At 36.5% G+C, this 16,193-nt stretch overlaps 1 long non-coding RNA gene across 1 annotated transcript in view; it reads right to left on the bottom strand.

Annotated features, from left to right (window-relative positions):
* Positions 1–1,278: 1,278 nt before the first annotated feature.
* Positions 1,279–16,193, bottom strand: part of LOC125923039 (uncharacterized) — a 183,021-nt gene continuing 168,106 nt past the window's right edge. Inside the window, exon 2 of the long non-coding RNA XR_007457865.1 lies at positions 1,279–4,680. This is a non-coding gene — a long non-coding RNA (uncharacterized LOC125923039). The remainder of the gene's footprint in view (positions 4,681–16,193) is intronic.

Below are 16,193 nucleotides of genomic sequence, written 5' to 3'. Positions count from 1 at the left end.
GTATTATTATTATTATTATTATTATTATTTATTATTATTATTATTATTATTATTATTTAAGCCCTACATATTTAAACAAGCCTTGAAAAAAATGTAAAAACTCAGGACTGTAAATTTTATATTTGGCTCACATGATGTCCTATTTAACCCTTTTAATTATTCCCATTTCCTTTTGTTACTTGTTTCTCTATACCTAGAACAAGATTTCATGTACCAGTGTAGATTCGAATGTATGATTCAGGGATATACACTTGAATTGAAGATGTCAGGGACATAATCCAGAACTGAGCTCCTTCTCCTTCCCCAGGAAATGAATCTTGGAATGAAAGAAAGGACAATGGGCCAGGCTTCCAAAGTCAGGGATACCACAGGGAGTCCTCAGCCAGCCAGAGCTCATCCCATTGATCTCTATATTCAAAGCTCTCTTTGGCATAAGCCCCAAGTGACCTGAGCCTTGAAGAGATAGTCCTCTAATCACCACAGTTATTTAGAGGGAGGACTGTTTGAGGCAATTAAAAAGGCAGTAGGTTCTAAGGACACAAACCCTCATTGGACTCTCAGAGCCACTTCTTTCTCAGTGAACCACTGGAAGTATTTAACTTCTTGGGCAGCACTCTCTGGCATGGAGGACCAAGCCTCTTCTTGCTATGTCCCTAACAGTTTTGAACTTTCCCTTCAAAACTTCGGCTACTTCTAATCCCAGCAGGCTGTTGGATCTGACTTCACTAGGCCACTTTGGTCTTGAAATAAAATGATCCAGCTAAATTTTGGCTCTACCACATTTGCTGGTAATTTACCGTGCAAATTGGACAAGCCACTTAACTTCCATGAGCCTCTGTTTCATCCAATATAAAAACAAGTCATAATATCGACTTTACTGGGTTGCTACAACTATTAAAAATAACACAAATAAACTATTCGGTATTGTATGTGTCACATATCATATGTTTAGTACTTCCCCAATTGGTTTTATTAGTCTGTCTTTATAATTCTGTTAGCAAGTTCACATACTCCGATTCAGCCTTCTTTTGACCATTTACTGTATCTGTTTTATCCATGTTCTAGTTTCCAACTAGATAGGGTACTGTTATTCTCTCGAAAATATTCAATTCCATGTCTATAAATACTGTCAGCCCTAGGCAAAGTCATACCATAATGGAAGAGTACCATCTTGGTAACTTACACACTTTCATGGTGGCTCAAGATCAAGGCAGTTAAATCCTCTCTACCATAGTCATATGTCCATCATTCAAGAACAATAAAGAAAAGTTCTATTCATGAGCTCACTAACGGGCTCCCCATTTACAAACTTTGGTCATCCGGACCAGCAAACATAATTAAATGGAGTGCCTGGCATTTTCAACCGCAGATTTGAAACATAGTTAGAAATGTTTTTTATGGAATTTCTTTGGCCAAAATTAGTATCTATTATCACTAAAATTAGCATTATAAAATAATTATATGACTTGGGTCAAAGTAGGCAGTAACCTGCTTATTTTAATCAGAGAACAAAATTATCCGCAAACCACAATTTATCTTAAAAATTTTATATTTTAATGAAATTCAGTATAGTTGTGATCACCTAGAATTTTAATTTTCAATATTCCAAGGTTCAGTGGTGAGGTCTCAGAAGACCTACCCAAAAGCGGGATGAGAAGGAGGTGGCGACTATAGGTGGATCCAAGATCCCCCATGCCTAATGAAACCAGAACACTTCTCTTTTTATCTTTGTTTATACCAAATTTTAATTTTCAAAGTGGTTTTGCAGCTAAAAAAACATTTGAAAGTTCCTGAACTAGAAGATCTCTTCAGTCTAATAAAGAGCTCTATGCCCTCAAGTAAACACTCTTAAAAATCAAAATGGGAAATGGAAATTTAGAGTTTCTAGTTAAATGTGCATATTAACATAACAGTCTTACAATTCAAAGTCAACAAACTGAAGTTTTTCATCTTCTGGACCCACTTAATACTTTCACAGTCTCACTTGACTATCCAAAGGATACTGGCCAGAAGTGGAAGAATGTGCCAAGCTATGTGACGCCTGAGTAGGGACAACAGGCTCTCTTCTGTCATGGCAAATAGGACACAAACTTTGGATTTTAAAGAAAGGAATCTTTTCTTCAAAGTCAAATAGTGATCCTAAATTTTGCCATGAAAATAGTGTCATTAGGAAATACACACCAAAACTGAGGACCTGAAAAAGAATAGTCACTATCTTTCTGATCCCTTTCCTTGAAGCAGAAGATCTTTGGTTTCTGATTTTTTGAAAATAATATTCATGCATATAGTACATTTACAAATATACATAGTATATATTCATGAAAATTAAGGGAAATGACCACACTTAGATGAATGTCTTCAAATATGGTTCCATCCTAATTCTATGGAAGAAGGTAATCATTTATTAGGTTTAAATAAATCCTTATACCACCTAAGGCTTGTCACAATCTACAAAGGTTGACTGAATTGGCAAGTTCACAAATTGGAATCTTAAGACCACTGCAAAATTCAGAGAATCTGATAAACTACAAATTATCAGTCATTGATACCAGCCTAGTCTAACAACATAGTCTCCAACACAACTTTCCCTCTCCCCTTCTACTCTCTACAAACACTATTTCCAGCTTTCCTCTTTTCCTCAAAAACTTTCCTAACTGCACTGGCCATACCTTTTTCATAGAGAAAAGAGAAACCATTGTTAATACTCCTTATAAGTATTATACCAAGTCTATGAGCTTATCTGTATGTGTACACACCCTACTCTCACTGCCTTAGTTATGTTGAAGTAGGTATCCTCCCACCAGGTATGGGTAATCTCTTTTCCTGCACTGCCTACTCCAGCCCTTTCTTCATTCTCAAGAAACCCATACCTTCATTTCTTCCCTTCTTCTGCACCATTCTCATGAACATTTAAACATGTTCAAGGCTCTCTCTCATCCCAACATCCCTGTCCAGCTACTGGATTCTCTCCCCTTTTATTCAGAGACAAATTTTTCAAAGAGCTATTATTTTTGCCAACTCCATGTCCTTACTTCCTATTTATTCCTCAATCCACCTCCAATCTGGCTTTTGTCCTTACCATTTCACCAAAACTTCCCTTGCCAGTGTTACTAAGGACATTCACATGGGAAAATCTAATGGGTTTATTGAAGCCTTCATGTTTCTTGACCTGTCAGTAACATTTGACACTCTGTCAACTCATTAGTCTCACCTTTCTTTCAAGTATTGGAATTAGTCCTCAAATCTTTATCACACTATAGTCTCTACAAAAGTGGCTTACTTATTTCAACCGTCTTAGTTATGAACTTTGAGACAATGATTCCCAAAATCCACCACAGATCTCTTCTCTGAGTTTCTAAGACTCATCAATCCAACTGCTGACTTGGCATTCACACTTGGAAGCCTCACTGTACCTCAAGTGAAGCAAATTGTATCATAACATATTACTATAATATGACAGGGTAATATCTGCCCTTTCTAAAAACAGCCCAAGCTGATTAGTGCTCTCATTATCAGTATTGATAAAATTCCCTAGATCTCATTTGACAAAAGAATAGTCACAAAGCAGAGAAAATTTATGCTAATTAAATGATCATTAAAAAAGTAAACTTCCTAGTATAAAGTTGTTCCCCCAATTTTTTTTTCAAATTTCTCTTCACATTAGGCCTCTTCAGTGGCACCTGTCCTGAGATTTGTAAGATCCTTCAGAAAATTTTAAGCAAAATGAAAAGTTTTTTTTATTGTGATTTTATATTTGAGTTGATTTCTCTTCTTTTGATATTCTCATGTATCTTCTGCTTATTGAAATGAATTGTTAATTTAGTACAAAGGGACAATACATGGTTCAGTGCATCTAAAATATCACAGTCTTTTGTGTGATTGCCAATGTTAATGGTATCACACAGCTCGTCTAACAATTCATAATGCAATTGTCTCCCCTGTGACAATGATAGTTTCTACAATATTTTAAGGATTTCTTCTAGAGAAGAAAGAGATTCTTCTAGATGAGATTTGGGACTTAAAAAAAAATCAGATTTCCACAAACCATGCATGTGACAGATATTCAGAACTGAGAATTTTTATATTCTTTATTTCTAAGTGTAATATTTCCTTCTTCCCTTCCTCCCTCCCTTCTGTTTAAAAACTTTTTTTTTTTACATAAATAGAATCTGGAGAGTTCTCCACAGTGATTCAATCTATTTAAATTATCCAGAATCAAACTGCGTTATTGACAAGCTTAGAGCAATCAATTTGATGAGCAATCCTGGAGATAATGTTTTGATAACAGACAAGAAACCATAATCCCTTAGAGAAAATAGATGACTCTGATGCACAAATCCCAATGTGTTCACTTTGTCTATTACACCAAACTTGGTCCCCAACCTCCCTCTTTCCACCAGTCAATATGTTGACAAAATGATCAATCTCTTTATCTTTCCACTCCCCTGTAATACTGACAATATTACGTTTTTCATAATTAAAATATTATTAAAGCTCTAACATCTTTAAATCTGTTTACATAAAAAATTATTTTTGCCAAAATTGTACTTAGTTACTTTCCAACCTCTATATCTTTCGATAGGATTACTTTTACAGTGATATTAAAATACCAAAAGTACCTTTTGCAACATGGCTGTCATTTGAAATATCAGTTCTTCATGTCCCTGTTCAGTTACTTACCTAAAAGAACAAAAAAGGAAACGTAAGTTTGAAATCATTTTAATTTATTATTAAGAAGAGTTTTTCCATTTCTAATAAAAATAGGTTTGTAGTAGCCCTTAAAAATTACTTTATAAGAAAACTCACTCTATTATAAATGCAAAAGAGCAAAACAAAAAATATGTAAATATTTTAAGAGCCCAGAAAAGTAGGCAAACAAAGCTAGTGAAAAGATGGAACAGATTTAAGAAATTATGAAAATATCTAATCATAGGGAACTTTAAGCAACATTAGTAGATTTGACATGCTCATGATACTTGTGAACAAGATGAAACTCTTGTGTTCATACTAGAGAACTGTCTTTATTGGTTCAAGTTTAATATGCCAAACAATACTTTGATGCTTTGGTCATATTCTACATAAAAGTTTACATAACCAATATTAAAACTTTTATTGTTTAAACAATATGAAAACAGTAAAAGAATTTTAGGAACAACAAAAATCATTCTTACTCCACTATCTGAACTCAACACTGTTCTTATTAATTCACGTTCTCTCTCCTTTAAATCTATGAATATGAATATGTACTCAGTTTAACAGGTAAATATAATCCTCGCATGAATGTTAAGTATGTACTTCTTTAAACCTAGCATATCTAACACACTGTAAATATAAACTATTGTATTCTTCTTCTTAATTATTATTATTTATAATTATTTTCCATGTCACTGCCTAGAGTTCATGCATGTCATTTCAAGGTCTGCAAATTTAGTTAGCCATTATCTTTTTAATGACTTTAAATACTGCCAAATTTCTATAAAAATAATTTAAGTATGAGTGTGTATTTTGTGTGTGTGTGTGTGTGTGTGTGTGTGTGTGTATTCTTTTTATCTGTTCAGCTCCACTCATCTTCAGTCCTAATTTTTGCTGATTTATGTGTTTGGCTATATCTGGTAGGATATATCCTTCTTTGTTGCTCTTTTTTCTTTTTCTTCCAGGATATAACTTTTAGATTCATGCCTATGTGTTTTCCAAATAAAGCTTAGTATCAATTTCTTGAGTTTAATTCCTTAAGGTCCAATAAGGCCTAAGAGGAGGGCATTCAGTCTATAAATAGATTACATGAATTGACAACCACAACAATTGTTTGCCATCTCATCCATCCCTTATTCGATCTTTCCTTTCATCTCCCAAAAAAAGCATTTCAGTTTTCTTTGTATGGTCCATGCACACCCTTTCCTAAGCTCATTTCTAAATATTTAATACGTTTTCTTCTTCAATTGTCAACAGGATCTTCTTCTTGCATTTTCTCTCTGATACATATTAATCTTATTAATCCCTCCTCTTTTATTTTGTGTTTATTCTCTTTAGGGTTTATAGGCTCTTTAAAGTTTCCGACATTTCTCTGATTACATAACAATTTTTAAAACTATAAGGAAAATGCACCAATTTTTCCTGAGTATCCCCACTATAGAAGTTAATAAAATTAGGCAGACAGACTATAATACGCAGAATAATCTGGAGTTGATGGCAGTGAGGACGATTAAGATGACTTCCTGAGCCACATTTCAAAAGCAGGCTTCGATCACACAGAATATTCAAGTATTTTATACCTTTGCCTTACGAGCCTGTATGAATCAACCTAAATAGTTTTCTTATACAGATTTGCAGAGAGAACTTACTACACAATCATACCCTTTGGCTTTTCTCAGAAAGCTATTTTAAGTGTATTTGTGCCTTATGGGAGAAAAGGTCAAAGGATGTGAACTGCAGTTTAACAGACAGAGCCTGGCTTTGGAATCTTATTGGCCAGGCTTCAAGGCCTAACTCTGCCACTTGCTAACTATAGGCCCTGCAAAAATTGCTTAAACTCTGAGCCTTAGTTCTTCTCATGAAATGAGCTTACTTGGAAGATTAGAGATGCTCCTGGCATAAGGCTGGCACTCAAAAGGTGGTAGGTTTTATACTTTGTTGAAAGAAGGCCATGTCTTGACTTTAAACGTTTTACATACATTTATTCATTTAGTCTCACAATAGCCATGTGAAATATTACGCACTCTAAGCCCATGAGGAATGGGTTCAGAGTCTATATTGAACAAGTTCACAAATGATCAGTGCTGATCCAGGATTCTAGCCATTGTCTCTCTGATGCTAGGTCTCTATTGTAACATCCTATCTTCTGTTTTCATTCCTTTTTTCTACTAAGATCCAGTTTTTCATAATATTCTAAAGGTCTCCTTTTAATTTGTAATAATTGGAAAAGAATGCTTTCAAATTTACATTAAAAATTCAGTGAATTAGGCCATCTGGGTGGTTCAGTCGGTCAGGCATCCAACTTTAGCTCAGGTCATAATCTTGTAGTTCATGAGCTCAAGTCCTGTGTTGGGCTCTGTGCTGACAGCTCAGAGCCTGGAGCCTGCTTCACATTCTGTGTCTCCCTCTCTCTCTGCCCCTCCCCTGCTCATGCTCGCTCTCTCTCTCTCTCTCTCTCTCTCCCAAAAATAAGTAAACATTAAAAAAATTATATAATACTGCTTTGGAACTTGCTTTTTTTTGTCCTTGTGGATATTGGTCATGCCAGTATATACAAATTCATCTGTTCTTTTTAAAAAAATATTTCCTTAGCCTGACAGAAAATATGCATGCACCATATACCTATTTAATCAAAGAAAAGGCATTCTTTTCATCATATAACATCCACAATTAGTTTTAAAATTTCCTAGTTTTAATTTATATCTGCAAAGACTACATTAATAATTATTTTTAGTTTTTTATTTATTTTTATTTTTATTTTTTAATACAAAATTTATTGTCAAATTGATTATTTTTAAATTTTTAAGTAGGCTCCACACCCAATGTAGGGCTTGAACTCACAACCCTGAGATTAAGAGTCACATACATGCTCTACTGACTGAGCCAGCCAGATGTCTCAATAATTCTTATACGAAAGAAACCTGAGGGATGAAATTTACTTCAGAGTCAGTCTAAAATCTGTACAAAAGCATTGGCCGAAATGGCTGACCAAGGAATGTTAAGTTGAATAAGCATCTTCCATATCATAGTTAAACCAAAATGAAAAAAAATTTATGAAATGAGAGATGCCTGTGGTCTATCATTTCTTCTTTAACTATCATTTAGTAAACATCTGCAATATATTAAAAGCTCTATATATTATCTATTTATTCTCCATGACATGTAAGACAAAAATTACTCGGGAGCCTGGGTGGCTCAGTTGATTGAGTGACCCTTGAACTCAGATCTTGATCTCAGGGCTGTGAATTCAAGCCCCACATTGGGCTCCACATTGGGCATGGATCCTACTAAGGAAAAAAAAAAAGTTTAAAAAGAAGACATAAATTACTAAATCCCTTTTACAGAAGAGATAACTAATCATCATAAAGGTTAAGTAACTTGCCCAGGCTTTGTAAGTGTTAGAACTAGAATCTATCTATCTCCAAAGTCTTCTTTTTCATTATATCCTGCTACCTCCTTCAAAAGATTGGATTTACTTACATTTTACTTAATAACAGGAGATTAGACAATTTTTTAATGCCAAAGTCATGTTATATTAAGTTTGGCTACATGCTTATCATATTATATCACAGTATCATATTTTCATGAGATGTGGCTTGGCCTATGTTATCAGTAAGCCATTAAAATACTCTGTTTCCATTTCATTTTCTTTTGCTCTTCAAGGAGATTTAGAACTTCACAGTCATTAACTGACATTCAAGCCATGAATGGTTATGACAACATGAAAAACTCAAATACTAAAGGGTTAGAGATGTTCCAATGGCTTAGAGTCCCTAAGCCAGTGTCCCTGGACCAATTACAGCAGAATCACTAATGGTGTTTTAAATAAAACCAGAGACCTGAGCCTCACCAGTATAATTTTTTTTTAATTTTTTTTTTTAACGTTTATTTATTTTTGAGACAGAGAGAGACAGAGCATGAGCGGGGGAGGGTCAGAGAGAGAGGGAGACACAGAATCGGAAGCAGGCTCCAGGCTCTGAGCCGTCAGCACAGAGCCCGACGCGGGGCTCGAACTCACGGACTGTGAGATCATGACCTGAGCCGAAGTCGGACGCTTAACCGACCAAGCCACCCAGGCGCCCCTGATTTTTGAAGACTACACATTTTACAACTTCTCCAAGATGATTCTTCTGCATATTAAAGTTTGAGAAATACGGCAAGAATCATCGCCTTATTTCAGTGGATATCAGACCAGCAGTATATCAGCATCACTTAAGAACTCGTCAGAGATGTAAATTCTTTTTTTAAAAAAAAGTTTATTTATTTTTGAGAGAAAGAGAGAGTGCAAACAGAGGAGGGGCAGAGAGAGAGGAAGACACAGAATCTGAAGCAGGCGCCAGGCTCTGAGTTGTCAGCACAGAGCCCAACCCACCCGGGCCTTGAACTCAGGAACCGTGAGATCGTGACCTGAGCCGAAGTCCGAGGCTCAAATGACAGCCACACAAGCACCCTAAAGATGTAAATTTTAAGCCCCACGCCAGACCTTCTGATTTAGAAATTCCAAGAATGAGGTCCAATAATTTGTGTTTTAGGAAGACTTCCAGGGAATTCTGATGTAAGTGAAAATTTGAGGAGTACTGCCCTATGTGGAGCAATTTTCTGGATCTTTTGTACTACTTGCATGCTCTCATGGATGAATGTTCTAGAGCCGATATAGAGCCACAGGTTGTGGCTCTTCAGTCTCCCAGGAGGCTCTATGAACTGCCAATAACAGGCCTCTGGCACATACAGTGTTCAAAGACCACCTTTTCTCCATTTCTGCCTTCATCTTATTTGATCTACCCTATGTCTAGATTGGATGCAGTGTCCACCTTCACGTAGCCTTACTAGGAGCTACCAAAATCATAAACAGGTATTCAGAAGCTTAAAACAGACCCATCGTTTAAAACTCCCTTAGAATAGTATATGTAACCATAGAGATCAGATGGTTAGCATAGTAGTCTTTTGAAAAAAGTCTTCCCATATTTCACTTTCTATGCTTTCTATGTAGTAAACAACCTTCCCTATGCCTTAGTAGCAATTTAGAAAGTACAACTTTTAAGCATTCATAAGAAGTGTTCATAGAAAAGACCAATCAAATTGAAAGACAAATATTGCCTCCAGCTGTCAAAAGAGAAAAAAAAGTTCATGGGGCTCCTGAGTGGCTCAGTCAGTTAAGCGTCCGACTTAGGCTCATGTCATGATCTCACGGTCTATGAGTTTGATCCCCGCATCGGGGTCTGTGCTGACAGCTCAGAGCCTAGAGCCTGCTTCGGATTCTCTCTGTCACCCCCTACCTGCACTCTGTCTGTCTGTCTGTCTCTCTCTCTCTCTCTCTCTCTCTCCCCCCCAAAAATAAACATTAAGAAAAAAATTTTTAAAGAAAAAAAACAAGTTCACGAAAACCTTGCCCAATTAAAGTTCAAGGCAAATAGGCAATAACATCACAGAATACTAATTGTGGAGTTGCTTTCCAGCTCTTGTATTAGTGAAGGCACTAACAAGGACCTGATTCAACATCTCACATAACAATGCAGAACATAACAGGAAAATCAGCATTGTGCACTGCCTGCTGAGCAAAGTGTTCCATCTGACATTTAGAACTGGTTGCACTCAACTACTTTTAATTTTAGTCCCAAATTCAAGAGACTGCCAAAGACACAGAGCTACTGCATGAAGTCCTTGCTTCCAGCTCCCATTGGGCTGTTCGGTTGAGTCCTCGAATAATTGGAGCTCCATTGACAGAATACGCATTGTTTTTCCTTTTGACACTGAAAATCAGATCTTGGGCCTTTGCATACGTGTTTATTCTTCTCCAAGAGAATCGAGAGCAATTTAAGTGCTTTCTTCTTCACTATGAGCCTGTAACTCTCCCCGCTTAATGATGCAATGTCTTATGCTTAGCTAGGTTTAAAATGCTCTTTCTTGGCCTCCTTCAGACCCACAATTCAATTTGATTCTCCCGGACTCTCACTAGCTTTCCGTAGTGAAATATATCATGCCTCTTAATTTCCTTCTTTCAAGGCAGAGTATTTTGCTTTGAGGTTGGCAAAGAAACAACACTGAGAACCATTTGCAACAAATAAAATATTAACTAGACAGATGCTCTCAGCATCTGATTCACAACATCCCTTTTTTTCCCTAAACTTAATAAAGGAACTCATACGAAAATAAAGACTCACTAATTTCAATCACTTTTTTGGCCTAATTTTAGCAACTACTTAAATAGTATAATAGGTACAGTTTCTTTCCCACATGTTCTAGACCATTTTCTGGGATGTATGTTTCCATTCCTGCCTTAGTGTTGTCCACTCTCAAATGACTACTAAAAACCACATCTGAACAACTGGATGAACATTTAAATGACTGTGTGGGAACCCCTGGAGCCAAAAGCAGAAGATCTTAAAAATGACTCTTCACAAAACAATGTGCAATATCAACAGTGTACAAAGCATTATTTAAGTGCCTACCCATCTAGTTGGAGATGACATAATTAGACAAAAATATAATTAATAATAATAATAACCTACCAGTTATAGAGTGTTTCCAAGTATCAAAAATTATATTGACTACATATATTATCTTAATTATTATTCAAGGAAACCCCATGAAAATCAACCTATATTTACATTCTATAGACCAAAAAAAAGTGAGACTCTAAGAAGTAAACAGACTTGCCCAAGACCATATTGCTAATAAGTGGCTGGACTGAAAATCAAATCCAGGGCTTTCTGATTTATAAAGCCTAGGTCTCACCCACAGGTGGTTTTAAAAAATTTTTTTAACGTTTATGTATTTTTGGGAGACAGAGAGAGACAGCGTGACCAGGGGAGGGGCAGAGAAAGAGGGAGACACAGAATCTGAAGCAGGCTCCAGGCGCTGAGCTGTCAGCACAGAGCCTGATGAGGGGCTGAAACTCACAAACCGCAAGATCATGACCTGAGCCGAAGCCAGCTGCTTAACTGACTAAGCCACCCAGGCACCCCAACCACAGGTGGTTTTATATATCAAGGCAATGTAAATTAAGTGTCATATTGGTGGATTAGGCATTAAATGGCTTGGTGATGTGTAATCTTTACAGAGGTGATGAAAATTAAGCTGAGCTTTAAGGAAATTAAGAGGAGAGAATAGAAAAGAAAATTGGAGGAAAGAAGGAAGGGGAGAGAAAGAGGAGAAGGTAATGAGTTAATTCCGGCCTAAGAAAGTTACAGAGCAGAATTAACTCAAGGCAAGTTCAAGAGACCAGCCTGGTTACAGTAAAGTTGATATAGCAAAAAGATAAAATTGAAAGTGTAAGTTAGGGTTACTTTTATAGGTATTGCAGTTTGACCTTTATTGATAGGAATGACAAGTCATGCTTCAGCTGTTTTAGGAAGGCAATGACAAGATCAAAATGGAGTTTTACAGAGATTCATCCAGCAAGGGGGCAGCCTGGTTGGTATAGAGGTTAGAAAGAGATAACTATAATGGCAATAATGTTCTAACAAGGACCTGACAATTGCGAAACATCTCAAGCATTAAGAACTAGATCCTAGCTCCTACATGTCAAGTCTGCCTCAATTAAACCTTCTGGATTTATTCGGGAACTACCCATCCTTACCCCAGCTCAAGTCTAAAGCGAACACGTGCAGAGGCTCCAACCACTGGAACATAAGCTCCATGTTGTTAACTGTTGACTCTCTGTGCCTAGAACAGTGCCTAACATTGAGTAGGCACTCAATAAATATTTACTGAATGAATAACGGTGTGAATGAGCCAAAATGCTCAATCATGCAAATGTTTAACTCTAGGCCTAATGTTATTAAATGTTTACATACATAGAATAGAGAGAAAACAAAGCAGAAATACATTTTTTATGCAGGCCATCACTTATTTATCTTTCACATAAATGACACTCCCCTATATGTGAAGACTAAACAATGCCTCAACATAATCAAATGCAATGTACAGGCTTTGTTCAGGTCATGATTTTAACAAATCAACTGTAGAAAGGCAGTTTTGAGGAAATATGGACATTAGATATTTGGTATTAAATTATGTTAAAGGAGTGTGATAATGATGATGAAAAAAAAAACTTTACTAGTTAAATACTTAATGAAATGTTTACAAGTAAATGGTATGATGTCTGGTGTTTGCTTTCAAATACTCCACCAAATTCAAACCAAAAAAATGTGGGGTGGGAGGCAGATGAAACAAAATTGCAAGCTGATGTCGATTTTTGAAGCTGACTGGTTACATGGGAATTCATTATACTGTTCTCCTTACTTTGGCCTGTGTTTGAAAATGTCCACAAAAGATTTTTAAGAGTCTTCTAAAATGTGGGCTGTGAAACGAAAACAAACATCAACATTTTAGTCATGGAGATGTCCACCAGATAACCTCCAAATGTGGTTATACTCATTCATTTATCCAGCCCATGGTTACTGAGCCTACAGTGTGCTGCCAGTTATTCATAGGTGAATGGGACACTGTCCCTACCCTCAGAGATCTCATAATCATGTAGGGGAGGCAGGACAGCGAATTAGTGACAGCAATCCAGAGTCATCACACATGATGTACAGATAAGGACAAGTTACAGTGGAGACACAAGAGACATAATTCAATTTAGTATTTAGAAAACTCAGCCTGGTAGTAGAGTGGCTAATGGATGAGAAAAGCAGAGGATGGGAACTGAACTAGTAGCACTGAAACTAAAGAAAAGGGGATAAATATAAGAAACTTTAAGGAAACAGTATGATTCTCCTACCACTTATAATTTACTTTTAATAATATAACTACCTTTAATAATAAAATAACTAAAAGAAAATCATATTTTTGATCCTGTCATCTACACTAAATGGCTAAGAAAATTGTGTTTTTATATGTGAGCCAAAGGATAAAATAGAGGAAGTTGTATATGCATGCATCCTATAGCAATAATTAATACAATGAGGGGTGTCTGGATGGCTCCGTTAGTTTAGTGTCCCAGACTCTTGATTTTGGCTCAGGTCATGATCTCATGGTTATGAGATCAAGCCCCACATCAGGCTCTGCACTGGGCATGGGGCCTGGTTGGGATTCTCTCCCTCAGCCCTTCCGCTGCTCATGCTCTCTTTCTCTCTCTCAAAAAAAAAATAAAATAAAATAAAAAATACTAATTACTAAAATGAGAAAAAATATGGAGAAATATATAAATAAGTAGTATAAAAATCATTGTGGACCTCACTAAGAAAATATGAAAATACACATTAATAATACACATTACGCAATGGTTTTTTTTTTAAAGATGACTCCCTTTGTTGAACTCAAATATGTGTATTTAGAATCTAAACTCTGGAAGAATACAAATTAGAGGATATCTAACTAAGGTCACATCTGTATTTTGTTAAGGACGTTGCTAACTTTCACTAATATTAAAATTGGTGACAGGATAGTCAAGTAACAACATACCTGAGTTATTCTTTGTAATATTTCTTTCATTTATTTATTTATTTATTTATTTATTTATTTATTTATTTTTGAGAGAGAGAGAGAGAGAGAGAGAGAGAACACAAGCAGGGGAGGGGCAGAGAGAGAGGGAAACACAGAATCTGCAGCAGGCTCCAGGCTCTGAGGCTGTCAGCAGAGAGCCCAATGTTGGGCTTGAACCCACAAAACATGAGATCATGACCTGAGCCGAAGTTGGGATGCTCAACCGACTGAGCCACCCAGGCACCCTACATTTCTTTCAATTTTAAATAAAAATAATGAGCCTGAGCCTACAGGAAAGGCTTCACAATTCCATCAGCCTGAGTAGAGTAAGACTAGAAAGATTCAGACAAGTGTTAGGAAATGCTTCCTGAGCAAGGTGTTCTAAAATACTAAAAGTACCCCTGGATGGTCACTTCCTTAAAAGTCTCTCAGATGAGAAATATATGAGCCAACAGTCATGATCAACAGGGCAGAAATTCTTTCATGGAGCTGACACATCCCGGGGGGCGGGGGGGTGGGGGGTGGGAATCATCTTCTCTTTCTTCACTTTTTATCTCTTGATGTGTCAACCACACACACACACAATTTATCTCCCTAGGATAATGGTCTAAGTCACAGATAACTAGCTCTGTGTTCTTTAGACAGGAGAAGAAAAACAAATGTATTATATCCGATGTTTTCATTACACTAAAGGCCATTTCCTCATGATAATTTCCAAATAATCTTCCAAATCCAGAATCTAGAACTTTTATTTGAAAAACTAGTCAACACTAGTTTAAAAATAGTTGGTTTCAGTAGAGAAACACTATTTCCGGCAGATGACTAAGGTCCACGTCAACAGTAATAAGTTATGTTGACTTATCAGTTGACTCATCAGTAGTCCCAAAACTCTCAAGGTCATCAAAAACAAGAAAGCCTGAAGAAGCTGCCATAGCTAAGAGGAGACTAAGAAGACATGAGTATATGTGATGTGGTGTCCTGGATGGGATCTCGGAACAGAAAAGGAGCATTAGGTTAAAAACGAAGGTGCATACTATAACCAATAACTATAATTAATAAAAATTTATTAACTTTTAAGAAATGTACCGTACTTGAGGCTTCTGGGTGGCACAGTCAGTTGGGCATTTGACTTCGGCTCAGGTCATGATCTCACGGCTCATGAGTTCAAGCCCCACATAGGGCTCTGTGCTGACAACTCAGAGCCTGAAGCCTGCTTTGGATTCTGTGTCTCCCTCTCTCTCACTCTGCTCCTCCCCTGCTCACGCTCTATCTCTTCTTCAAAAATAAACATTAAAAAAAAATTTTTAATAAAAAAAATGCATCATACTTTTGTAAGATGTTAATAATAGGTAAAATGGGGGATTGAGGGGGAGATATGGGAATTTTCTACTATCTGCTCAACTTTTTTTTAAAGTAATCTCTATGTGCAACATGGGGCTCGAACGCATGACCCAGAGATCAAGAGTCACATGCCCTACCAACTAAGCCAGCCAGGCACCCCTCTCAACTTTTCTATAGATATAAAATTGTTCTAAATATAAAGTCTATGATTTTTTTAAAAGATTGGCTTCTCCCTTGATGAAATAAGTCAAAATATATTCTTACCTTTTTGACTTATATGTTAAGGTATAAATTAATTATTTATAATTATAAATTAATATTGAATCTCTGTTCTTTTGAGATTCTTGAGAGGAATACACATATTTTCTGCATTACTCCAAAATAGATTAACCAGTCTCAAAGAGTGGATATAGAAGGAGCTAGCTCTTTTATTATTCTTGGAAATAGTGAGAAGAAAAAGGTCTTCCAGAGACAGGAGGCCTGACACCTTCTGGAGAGGCATTCTGCTGCTGCTAGCTGAAACACTGAGCAATGGGAATTGCAGTGTGTTGGTGTAAGAGGTCCCAAACAGATGTTCAACTCATTGATCAAAAAGATGTGCAGTATGGAGAGCTGAGCATCCATCTGTCCTCTTCCACAAGAAGACAGATCATCAGTGCATGAAAATTTTTAGGGCTAGAGAGACCCTTAAGAGATCATCTGCTCTAATCCCTTCATTTGCACTGAGGAGG

Source organism: Panthera uncia, chromosome B1 (genome assembly GCF_023721935.1).
Source record: "Panthera uncia isolate 11264 chromosome B1, Puncia_PCG_1.0, whole genome shotgun sequence".
In the NCBI taxonomy this organism is placed as follows: domain Eukaryota; kingdom Metazoa; phylum Chordata; class Mammalia; order Carnivora; family Felidae; genus Panthera; species Panthera uncia.
The sequence above is the reverse complement of the archived record's forward strand: the minus strand, read 5'-3'. Positions and strand labels throughout refer to the sequence as shown.